At 45.6% G+C, this 12,138-nt stretch overlaps 1 long non-coding RNA gene across 2 annotated transcripts in view; it reads left to right on the top strand.

Moving 5' to 3' along the window:
- Window positions 1-11,093: 11,093 nt before the first annotated feature.
- Window positions 11,094-12,138, top strand: part of LOC134476101 (uncharacterized) — a 49,173-nt gene continuing 48,128 nt past the window's right edge. The window contains exon 1 of one of the 2 annotated variants that reach the window (XR_010047587.1): window positions 11,094-11,258. This is a non-coding gene — a long non-coding RNA (uncharacterized LOC134476101). The remainder of the gene's footprint in view (window positions 11,259-12,138) is intronic. The other variant, XR_010047586.1, reaches the window with a different exon arrangement.

Genomic DNA, 12,138 nt, shown 5'->3' with positions numbered 1-12,138 from the left:
TCCTGTAAGTGGCCAGCCATGACACAGACCGAGATGATAGTAGCTGAACTAACGGAGGTAGAAGTCCTCTATCCCAGGGATTTTTTTGGTCTCCGAAATAGACGTGGACTGGAATATGTGGCCTGAGTGCTGCAGATATTCCCTTTGGTTATTTTGAGCACTCCTTTGTGGAGTTGTGACCTACTTTTGCTTTAATTCTCTAGAATCCTCAGATCTACATCTCTCTAATGGCTTCCCTGGCTATATTTCTCTTCAATCAATTCACTCACAAGGTGAACACAAGTCCCTGATTTAGTTTCCCCACATTGTATCTAGGATAAAGCTGCAGCAGGTCATAAAACTGTTTGTGGAGAGCTGGACCCAGCAGAGGGAGTGGGTCACACCCCTGCAAGATGGGTTCCTCTTACTGTCCTCATGCAAAGCGGCTGGACCCCTGCTGCTCCTCAGGCTGCTGTTTGGGCAGGCATGTCTGGACCCCACAGGACTGATCTCACCCTCTCATATCTCGAGTACCATGAGGTTTTTTTCCTGGCAGCTGGAGAGAAGTGGTCCCCGATCCTCCTGCCAGAACAGCCTGGATGCTTGGAGCACCAGACCCTTCCTGCCTACAGTGTGCTGGGCATTGCTGGGCATCCCTGGCCCCGGAAACGCACCACGGTGTTGACCCACACACATCTCAGAGGTGGAACAGTTTGGTCTGAACTTCGCATGGAATCCCAACACCTCATACTGAGAATATTTTAAGGGGGAAAAGGATTTACATTTCCAAGCCACGTGCTCCAAATTAAATTTCCTAAACGTGCTCATATACAAAATGAGAGCCTCCAGCCCTCAGCTTCCATCTGTGATGCGCTTCAGTGGGCCGAGCAGAGTTGTGCCTGCTTTGTGTTTGTGCAACTCAGCACTTGGGGTCGTACCTTCCCCAGAAGAAACCTGTCTGAAGGATAAATGAAACTTCTTGCCAAGGGAAAGAAAGCTGCTGGCAATACAGGGGCTAAGTTATGCTTTTTTTTTTTTTTTTCTTAAACAGGCTTGAGGTGCAATTCATGTGCATTGAACGTACTCATTTAAAATGTATAGGTCAGGGGATTTTCACTGAAGCAGATATCCATCACTGCAGTCTGTTTTGGTTTTCCCCACCTAAAAAGAAGCCCTGGCCTTTAGCTCTTTCCCCAGCCCCTCATCTGGCTCCGTCTCTCTGGCCTGGCTGCCTCTGACATTCAGAGTAGACAGGGACTTACAGTGTATGTGGGCTCCAATGACTGGCTTTCCCTCTTGCTTTTGAAGTTCATTCATATGTATATTTTGCATATATATATGTACTTAATTCATTTTTGGGTTAATTCATATTTCATTGTATGTTTTCCACATTTTGTTTGCTCATTCATCAGATGAACACAGATGGGTTACTTGTACCTTTTGGTTATTTTTAGTAATGCTACTACTACTAACACATGTACAAGTTTTCATGTGAGCCTATGTTTGTATTTCTCTTGTGTACACACATATGTAGGAGTTAAATTTCTGGGCTATATTAAAGAAGTAATATAAGTATTATTATTATTATTTTTTTTTTACAAGTTATACAGATTTACAGAAAAATAAATGAACAGTAGGAAATCACTAGTTAATGGATTACATATTGTTATCTTAGAAATAATTGTTCAAGTCACAAAATTAAAGCTTGTAAAGTGGACATTCCATCAATGATACTGCAAACAGTTCTGTTCATTGATCCAATAAAACTCTGTGATATCATTTTCTATCTTATACACTTAAATATACATGCAGTTATATAGTTTGGAGCACTTTCTTTTCCTCTCTTTTGTACCATGACTATTACACATTTTGGGTTTCATTGCTCCCACGGTTCTTATTACTTTTTTGGAAGAGAGTAAAACCAAATGTGACATAACAGAACAGAATCGGTCAAGTCAAAAGGATGGACATAATAGATAATGTAAAAACATAATACAAGGTGATCAACAATGGTTACCATAATGCCTCCCGCTATCTCTAATAGAATTGCCTATATCGTTAGTTATAATACAAATGAACAAAACAGTAAAGAATAAAACCAGGGGCTGGGGATTTAGCTCAGCGGCATAAGCACCTGCCTTGCAAGCAGGTGGTCGTGAGTTCGATCCCTGGTACCGAGAAAAATGAAAAAGACCAAAAAAAAAAAAAAAAAAAAAAAAAAGAATAAAACCGACAAAACCAAAACATTGGAGACATTGTAGGTCTTCAAAAGTAGATAAAAGTCAACAAGAATGGGCGTCATAATGAATCTCATTATCTTTACAGCTGATGCCTAAACTTTCGAACCTGATACTATCCAGCAAAACAGAATAGGGGAACATCAGTTAAAAACCAGATGGTGAGAGTAATACAGGGCTTTAAATCGAGGTAATGAAAAGTCAAAGTGGGTTGCAATAATATATCCTGCTATTTTTTTCCCTTTAATTAAAAGGATAAAGATGAAAAAGTAAATAATGGAGTGGAGATTGAGATAAAAGAGGGCATAACAACGAAACAGCGCAGATCAAAACATAACCATTTAAGCAGAATAGTGTTTCACCACCAGATAATCCTAACCTAAAAGTAGTTACCATATTGTCTCTTTCTTTGAAATCCTTGAGTACAACTTCGTATACTATAGCATTAAGTATATCAAAACAATGTAAAACCATTCAAGAGAATGACAGCATTACAGAGTATTTAGAATCGACTAACAGAAAATGAACAATGGTTTCTGTATAATCTCCTTGTCTTTAAAAGGTTTTTGCTTATACTATCGTACATAATAAAATCCAATAAGATACAGCCTATTTAGACCATTAGAGACAGAAGGACAAAAGCTAGATGAGACTTCAAAACAAGATGATACTAAATCAGTATTACCTATTAAGATGTCATTTTCTCCAAAATAGCTGTTCCTATCATCCAATCTTCTCTGCCTCATTTCTGTTGAGCTCTTTTTCTGTCAGTAGCTGTCAGTTTGTCTTCTTCGTTTTGTTCTCTGCTCCATTCGTTGTGGCCTCTCTGCCATTATTTCTGGATTCTTTGTATTTTTCTTTTTTTAGAATATCCTGCAATACTTTCTGTAGAGTTGAATTGGTGGTTGCAAATTCCCCCAGTTCCTCTTTATCCTGGAAGCACCTCGTTTTTCCATCAATTTCCAGGGACAGTTGTGCAGGATATCTCAATCTTGGCTGGAGATTATTATCTTTCAAAGCTTGGATTATTTCCCCCCACGCTCTTCGTGATTTGATGGTTTGTGCAGAGAAATCTGCTGTAATTCTGATGGGTGTTCCCTTGTAAGTGGTCTGTTTCTTGTCTCTTACAGCTTTTAGTATTCTGTTCTTGTATTGAATTTCTGGAATTTTTATTATTATATGCCTGGGTGTTGCTCTGTTTGGGTTGTAGGTAGCTGGGGTCCTGTATGCCTCATACATCTGAGTATCTTTACCTTTTGCTAAATTAGGAAAATTCTCCTGGATTATTTCTGTGAGTAGCTTTTGTAGTTCACTTGTTTGTGTCCCTTCTTCTTCTTTTATGTTCTTAATCCTTAAGTTATGGATCCTCTTATCATCTTCTTGTCTTTGTATTATTGCTGTTTGTTTCTTTGTTATTTTTAAGAAGTTTTTCATTTCATTCTCCCATATTACAAGTCTGCCCTCCAGTTCAGATAGTCTGTTCTTAGTTTCTTTCAAGCTGTTATGCCAGTCTTCTATAGACTTCTTAGTATCTTGATAGTCCCTCTGAACCTGCTTCACGTATTCTATGCTTTCTCTGTTTTCTCCATCAAACAATTCTCCCCTTTTTTTCTGTTCTTCCATTCCACCACCTGTTTTTTCTTGGGTGGTACTTAGCATTTCTCTAACTATTCTGCACACTTCTAGCTTCAGGTCGTTGATAACTTCATTCCTGAATTGGTCTATGAGGCTCTCTATATGGTGCCTTATGTGTATTGGTGCGGTGTCTGCTATTGCCTGTTTCTCAGAATTGGGGGCCGAGGAGCCTTTCTTGTTGCTGCCTCTTCCCATGCTGCCTCTTCTTCTCTGTTCCTTATATATGCAAGCTTATATAAGAGGCCCAGCTTCTCTCCCAGTCAGCCACAGCCTGATCGAATTGCGCCAGTTAGGTGTTCCCGCTCACCGCTGCGCACCAGGGAGTTACGGACCAGGCAGCCTACACGTCTCCCCTCCCGGCCACCGTCAGGCTCTGGGATCTGGGTTGGGACAGCCTACCAGGTCCGCCGGCAGCGTCACGCAGGCCAGGCACTTTTCACCAATCCCGCCCGAGAGGGGGATGTGTGGCTGGAGTCACCACTGCGCACTGCTCCCACAGGACTGCTCGGGCCCAGAAAGTCCTCTGCTGGAGTCAAACTGTGGTAGAGTTTCAGTTTCTCTCACTCACCTCACCACAAGTCAGTGCACGCCTCCCTGCCGTTCACAGATTGCCATTCTCAGAGCTTCTGCGCGTCTCTCTCCTTGCCGAGCCACTGTAGAGGCAGCCAGCCACCGTGCGGCGGGAAACCCAAATCGCGGCTTACAATGGCGCGGGGTCCAGCCTCCACACCGACGCTTTTCTATTCATGTTTTAGCACCAGGACTGCATTCCAAGTTGGTTTCTCTCAGCCCAGTTCGTTCCTGAGTCAGCAGAGTATATCTCCACCTGCTTATGTCTCCTTAGTCCGCACCATTCCTGGCTTCTGAGCCGAGTCTTTCAGAGAGCCTCCGGTAGTTGCTGTTATCTGTCCGCCATGTTCTCCCGGAAGTCCCATAAGTATTATTTTTTAAACAAATAACTGTGGTGAGTACTCTGCTTCAAATTGTAGATATTTAATTTATAATTTATACAAATCAGAGGAGTTGAAAGAAATGAAATATTAGCCTGAAGTACAGTAGACTTATGAAGGACAGATAAAGATATCTTATGAGACATATACAGTGGTACTTTGGTTCACAGGTGCTTCTGTTTGCATACTATTCAGTCCACAGCAATAAGTGTTTGCCAAAATTTTGCTTCTGTTTGCAAACTCCACATCAGGTGACAAATACAACCATGGCCGTCTTCCCTGCACAAAGATAAATGCAGCTGTCTTCCCCAAAATCAAGTTGTTCTCCCAAATTAAGTTGTAAACCATGGTACCAATGTACCACTGATATTTGAAGACAATGAAGAAGAAGATAAGACATAATGAACCCTCACTGGCCTACCACTAACACACTTCTCACTCTGTGGTGCCCATGTTCACATGCGGGCACACCCGTGTTTGTGTCGTGACGTGTACTCTCATGTCCTCTGTGATGCTTGGCATTCTCAGGAGCACCAGCTGCACTATTTCATCTCTTAGCTGTACCATGAGTTCTTTATCCAGTCTCCTAGTCATGGTCCTTTAAAGCTTGGTATTATTAGTAACTATTTTAATATATATAAAACAGCACCTATCTTTTGATTATTGGTGTAAGTTTCCAAAAGTAGATTTCATGGGTCAAAATTTATTAACATACTGCTACCTACAGACCTACCCGAACCATGACTTGAAGGTCTTTTAAAAGTGGTTTTTCCTAGGAGCCAAGGCCCATGGACTGAACCTTCATAAACTAAGGACCGAATAAATGCTTCCTCCTCCAATTTGTGTGTGAAATTTTGTCTCAGTAAAGGAAAGTGAGCCAATGCACTAACCATTATGTTACTAAAGCTTGCATTTGTTGTTCATGATGCTTACGTTTATGGCCCTTTTTATAAATAGAATCTCACTGTCAGGGTCTTGGGGCCCTCTGCGCGACTGCCAGGACCTTCGTGCTGGGAGCTGCGTCTTGTCCGCGCAGCTCAGCTCTGCTGTGCTTGAACCGCAGCCAGGAATCATTGCTTTAATTGCTCGCAGCACACTTGCAGTTCTCGTTCTGGCTTTTAGTCCTCCGTTTTGTCATGCATATGTCCAAGTTCATTTCTGCAGCATTTGTGTATTTCTCCCTCCTTTTTTATTTTTAGTGTGAGGGACTGAACCCGGAGTGCTCTACAGCCCAAGCTACACGAGCCCTTTTATTTTTCACTGTGTGCTTTGGGTCTGCACCGCCTTCAGAGGTTCAAACCTTGCAACCCTGCTGTCCTGCGTGTTTGGTCCTGCACATGCGCAGTGTCAGCGGGGAGCCCAGACTCTGCTGATGCTAACAGGAGACTGCGAACAACACGAGCACTGAATTCCAGAGGCAGAGAAGATAGGTGAAGGAACCTAGGTCCTGAAGAATAAAATGAAACATGCAGTGAGTCGGTCATGCAGGCAGAGCTACTGATATGAATTACGTATCCCAAGATGTGGAAAATATCTTGTTTGCATAGGGGACCTAGGAGGCCAGCAAGAAAACATCTGTCACCGTGGGGATGCTTGCGTTTTGTGCTGGCTGAAGAGTGGTCCGTATTTAATACTCCGCGTGAAAAAAGATTCTAACACACGAACGTACACAGAGACAAACATGACTTGTTCTTTCTGTATCACCAGAAGTTTACCCACAACTCTGTGCCAGGAGTGTGGGGGCGGAGTACAGGGACACTGGTGTTCCAGAACAAGAACCTTAGTATTTATTGAGATTTTATTTTGCTGCTTGGGTAGGTTTCATTGGACAGATATACTTATTTTTGAATGTGTTTCTAAAAATGAAAATAATGGTGGGGTTTGGGGCTTTTGTGCTACCTCCTGGTTCCCAGATGCCTCCCAGACCCTCTTCTCGAGTGAGGTGAAATCTGTGGGGTCACAGGGGACCCAGGGCCCTCGGTGCCTGTGTGACCAGGAGGTGGGGTGCTCCTCCCCAAACAGCCTGGGATGAGTGGGGATGAGTTCTCAGGGATCTGGGACCCAGAGGGCCCCAGGTGGGGTCCTGGGGTGGGAAGACTCCTGGGGCTGGAGCCTGGCTTCTGTTTCCTCTTACTGCTGCGCTCTCTCTTCAGCCTCTGGGTGGGGGGGGGGGAATTCTGCTGAGAAGTAACAGCTGAGGAAGCCTCTGCCTTCTTGTCCAGCCGGCTACCCTCAGATCATCTTTGTGAATTCAGCCCTTAGGACAGTGCAAGATGGTTTTGTCTTTGTTGCCATGAAATCTTTCTTTTGTGCTTAAATTTCTGCTTGCTGTTTAGAAATCTGTGAAGCTGTGTGAGGTAGTTAGGTTTTCAAACGGTCTGGGGAATACATATACCAGCCATGTCCATTAATCTGAAATGCTGACCTGCCTGGGTTCAGACCCCTGAGGAGGCGATGAGTTTTGCGGGGTACCAGTCTCATCGGTTAAGGCTGCTGCATGCATAGCTGTCACATGGTACAGCCAGTGGGGGAGCGACTCACGGTGGTGCAAGCTGGGAAACCAGAGCTCCTTCCTGGCCTCTTTCCACTGGTTTCCCCCTGTGCTTTGCTTCCTGGCCACCACCAGGGGAGCAGCTTCTTGGCACACCCTTCTGCCATGCGGTTTCTGTTCAAGAGCCAGCTGACCATGGACTGGATACTCTGAAACTGTGAGCCCAAGCCAACCTGCCCTCCTCTAAACTGCAGGAGATGGGTAGCCGGTCCAGCACCAGGACAGCTTAGCAGCACACCAGCTGCTAGTGGTGCTTTCTCTTCTGTGTACAGGGCGACAGGCACTGTTTTAATTCATTGACAGCAGTTGTGGTGTCAGAAAATTATATATTCATTTTAAAATTTATTTAGCGAATCTCTAAAGACATGTGAGCTATGCTTTCAATTTTGTTCTTAGATGTTTATTGGAGGAAATATTAGGCATGATTTTCTTTAACCCATTCAATTAACAGAGGAGAAAGAGTTATGATATGAGCATTGATGACTGGAACACACTTACTGTTCTGTCACATGCTGTTCATTTTCATAAAATGCATAAAACACACACTATTCTACTTTGTTCCTATAGATAATACAGTGAGTATGTATAGTGCTCGCTTCAAATTTCACTGTGGCCTTTGTATTTAGAGGGTCTCTTGTTGCTAACGGTGTGTGTGTTTTAAAGCATTTCTACCTAGGTGGTCAGCCGAGAGTCTCATGTCTCATAACCTAAGTGGGCCGGGAAGGAGAGCTGCCCACTGTGACTGCAGAGGGACAGTCCAGCAAGTGTGTTTGTAGAATGATGAGCACCACTCACATCTTCACATGCAGTCTGCATTCTGCCAGGGCAGGGAGAGCACTTCAGAAGGTCGTGTGGTGGGGAGGCGCCCGCTTCCTGAGCTCTTCTTGCTGCCTCTGTTCTAGCGCACAGAAACAGGACCCCTTGCAGTCTCCCGTGGTGGCTCCCGTGGGTAGTGGGTGTGTGAGTGCAGCCCTGCGTGTAAAGTGCTGTAAGTGCTGTAGAACCTGTCGCCCAGGAAGGTCGGTCTGCTCCCACCAGTGTGAATCTAACTCGACAGTACACAGCGCTGCTGCGCATCTGTGCTGCTCCTGGGGTCCTGCAGGAACGAGACGGGCACAGGGGAGTCGTCTCTTGTGCAGTGAAGGTAAAGCTCAGAGGCCGTTGTTCAAAGGCCAGCAGCGTCTGGTAAACACGGAAGGAAGGAGGAGGAAATGCGTGGTGGGAGGTCCTGCTGTAGGGGCAGAAGGAAGGGGGTCCCCCGCCTGTCCCCACGGATTAGCCGTTTCCAGTCCCCTGGCATCCTGCTCTCATACATGAGACAGCCCGCTCGTCTAGCTCTGTCTTTCAACTCAAGCACCGATTTCCCGTTTCCCCCAGTACCTACTAAACTACCATCTTTTCTTTTTACCATCAGTTGCTTGCTCTTAAAATAATCAGAAAGTTCTGCCTTTTTTCATTCCTTCACAAATTGGCCCAGAGCCCATTGACACCCAGAAAGCCTTTGTAATCAGGCTACTGCAAAATTTCTTTCCAAAGTTTGAAAATAGAATGTATGACAAAATTTTAAACAGGTAGCCTTCTTAGGTTATTTTTGGAATCCAAATAATATGATGCTAGAAAAATGTCCAAATACCAAAAAATTTCCAAAATTTTCTTTCTTATGTTTGTTAAAGGAGCCAATTTTCTCATTCACGGTTAAAATATCACCTTTATCTTGAAAGGAAAAATTAGATGCATATATATTTTTAAAAATCTGCTTGGGAGCATTTTAAAAAAATACCAAGAACCAGTTGGGATAATGTATAACTCATGTAACTTCTGAAGCTTTTCACAGTGCTTTTCCATGAGCAAAATTGCTTGTCTAGAAAATTTTACACTTTCCCCTAATGTCATTATCAGGTATTTTAATGGCTCCGCTATATTTTAACATTTCAGTTATTCTGGCCGTGACCTTTGTTGCACTGCCTGAGTGCACAGTGGGAGAGCATAACGTGAGCTTGGAACAAATGAACAGAAGAATTATAAATAATTGAGGTTATCTGCCCAGTCACCTGTTTCCATCCTTCAGAGATTCTAGATAAAGTATGGTCCCCCAAATCCTTTACTTGCATTTTTCATGAATACTTACATTCCTAAACTAAAGAGCGCATTTACGGTTGAGAACGGATGTGTGTGTGGTGTGTGTCAGCGAGTGTTCTGCAAGGCAGTTCCCGAGGCATTGCCTGCCGATGCCGCAGGCTGCCAAGAGGCTGGGATTCTCGCTCTCCCACCCAGTTGTCTAAGGAGCCCCACCTCGAGTACCTCACTCCAGGACCCAGCAGAGCACTATGGGGCCTTCAGAAGCTTTCTCTGCTGTGCTGCCGCCCTTCAGGCCATGCAGGTCCCTCGCTGCTTGGCTGTTTTTATAGCTTCAATGGAACAAATGCTGCCTGCACTGCATTTCAGGGCTATGACACAGCCGGAGAAGACCGTGTGCATGGCTGCAGCACTGCGGACACTCGGGGTCAGGGCTCAGGGGATGAACCCTTCAGTGAGAACTGTGCTGGCATCGTCCCGTTGCCTCCTAACGTCCCGAGGCAGCAGTAGGGACACACAGCGTGTTTGAGGCCAGGTCCGTTCCCAGCAGCAGGGAAGGCCAGAAGGCAGACTCTTATTTCAGACCATCTTGAGAAACTCACAGTTTCCGAGCCTCCGGTTGTGCTAGGATCATTTCTTAAACACAAGCGCTGATGAGGGGCTGTATTTAGAGCAGGCAGTGCCTCCGCTCTGCTCTTACTCATTGCTGGCTTGTACTTTTATATTATTTGCAAACTGACTTTTTGGAGGGCGTGGTTTTTGGTCCAAGTAGAGATTGGCCCATCCCCCACTTTTGCCTCAAGCATCCTGGCCAGGTCCCAGCGGATACTGTGCCCATCTCCTCGGTGGGGGTGGCCTTTCTGCCCTGCTGGTGACTCAAGGACAGAGGTGTGGTGTAGATCCCCATGTTAGATGAATATCTGTTACACTCATGTGCACAAGTTACATATGTCTGGCTGCAGATACAGACACAAACTGTGATGGCCCCTCATGCAGCACCATCGATGGTCCAGGCCTAGGAGACAAGAGGAGAGGAGAGAAGAGGGGAGAGGAGGGAAGGGCAGGGGAGAAGAGGGGAGGAGAGGAGCAGATTGAGGCCCAGCAGCCCATGCAGCGAGTCTGGGGAGCCTATCATAGTTTAGGCACCCACTCTTTTGCTGCACTTGTGTATTGGTCAAAGCACAGAGACACGAGAAGATATCGTTGTTACCAACAAGAATGTCATCCTCTAGGAAGAGGGGAGGTTTGTTGGAGAATCCCTGAGGCTTTAATTCACTGCCATCATGGGTCCCAGACCTGTGTCCCTCGGAGCACAGGCATGTTTTGCAGCAGAGACAGCCCTATCTTACCAACCCTGCTGCATGGAGATATTCGTGCATGAGTCCTTTTCTGTGTCTTGTGTTTCCTAAGCCAGACAGATCAGGCTAGGAAATGGAGTCATTTATAACTGACACAGAACCTCGCTTTCCTGCCTCGCTGCACCTGCCCAGGGTGTGTGATTATTCTCAGACAATTCAGTCAGCTCTAGCAGTCGGCCCCGAGGCCGCCCCTGCACAGCGGCGCTCGCTATGTGCAGCCCTTCAGAGGCGAGTGTCCAAACCGTACACCACACCCACTTCCTTATCCACAGCACCAGCTGTGAACACAAGGTTTAGTTGAGAAAAAAACAACCCAGGTATTAACATCTCTTGTTTTGAAAGAAAAACAATACTCGTGCCATAGGCCCATGGTGTTCGTATCCAAGGCCTTGCTGTGCCCCCTCCAAGTCTCTCTACTTGCCCGGCAGCTGGCGTCTTGGCCTGGATAAGCCTGGGGTGCAAATGTGAGCAGGTGAACGGGGACCACATATCTCTTACTACCGAGGATGGCTGGATGTGTGTGGTCCTGCTGAGTGCTGAGTGCTGGCTGACAGCGTCCACCAGCAGGTTTCAGTGATTGTGGGTTTAAGCTTTTCCATGCAGATTGCTAGGGAAAGAGGAGCATGTTTTGTATGGTTTTGGATTGGTATGTTTGACAAGCAGACACAGGCAGTTTTGTGAGACAGAAAGGGCAAAGCAAATGTGCTTTCTGAGCTGCAGAGTGACAGACTGCAGGTCTGGCTGGGCCAGGGCATGTGAGTGGTAGGGGACGCAGGATCTAGTCCGATGGGTTTGCTTTCTGGGTAACATTGTGTGGGTGACTTTCTCATTTGGGTCTGTTACTGTGTCTTCTAATGTCACCCAAGTTGACTTCAACCAAAGCTTAAAAATAAAACTGCTGTGTGAAGTCCCCATTTTGCTGAGAAGGTGAGGCACCACCTAGCTTGGTGGCAGCACGGTAAAGCAGAGCAGAATTGAAGCACGGTGTATGGCCCACTTGCAAACATCTCTCATGGCCCAAAATCTGCCAAGAAGCCCCACAGTGAAGCAGAGAGCAGAGGTGGAGTCTACTGAGTGATTTGTGGATCAGAACCAGACTGGGGCCTTTCAAGTATAGTTTGGGATGTGCTTAGGCTGTGTGTTCCACAGTGGTGAAAACCCCCGGGGTCCGTGTGAGACAGCTAGACCTGGGGAAAGAACCTCTGTGTGTGTGTGTGTGAAGAGAAGCCAAGTCCCTGGTTTCATCCGGTTGACAGTTTAAGGACTCACTGGGCTTAGAATCTAATTTTAGAGAGAGCACAGGGATAACCCGGCCTGACTGACGCTGAGGAACAGGCAACAGGCAGGAGCTG

Source organism: Cavia porcellus, unplaced genomic scaffold (assembly GCF_034190915.1).
Source record: "Cavia porcellus strain 051 isolate PalLab524CR breed Dunkin Hartley unplaced genomic scaffold, mCavPor4.1 scaffold_1, whole genome shotgun sequence".
NCBI lineage: Eukaryota > Metazoa > Chordata > Mammalia > Rodentia > Caviidae > Cavia > Cavia porcellus.
This window is presented reverse-complemented; position numbering and strand designations above follow the sequence as displayed.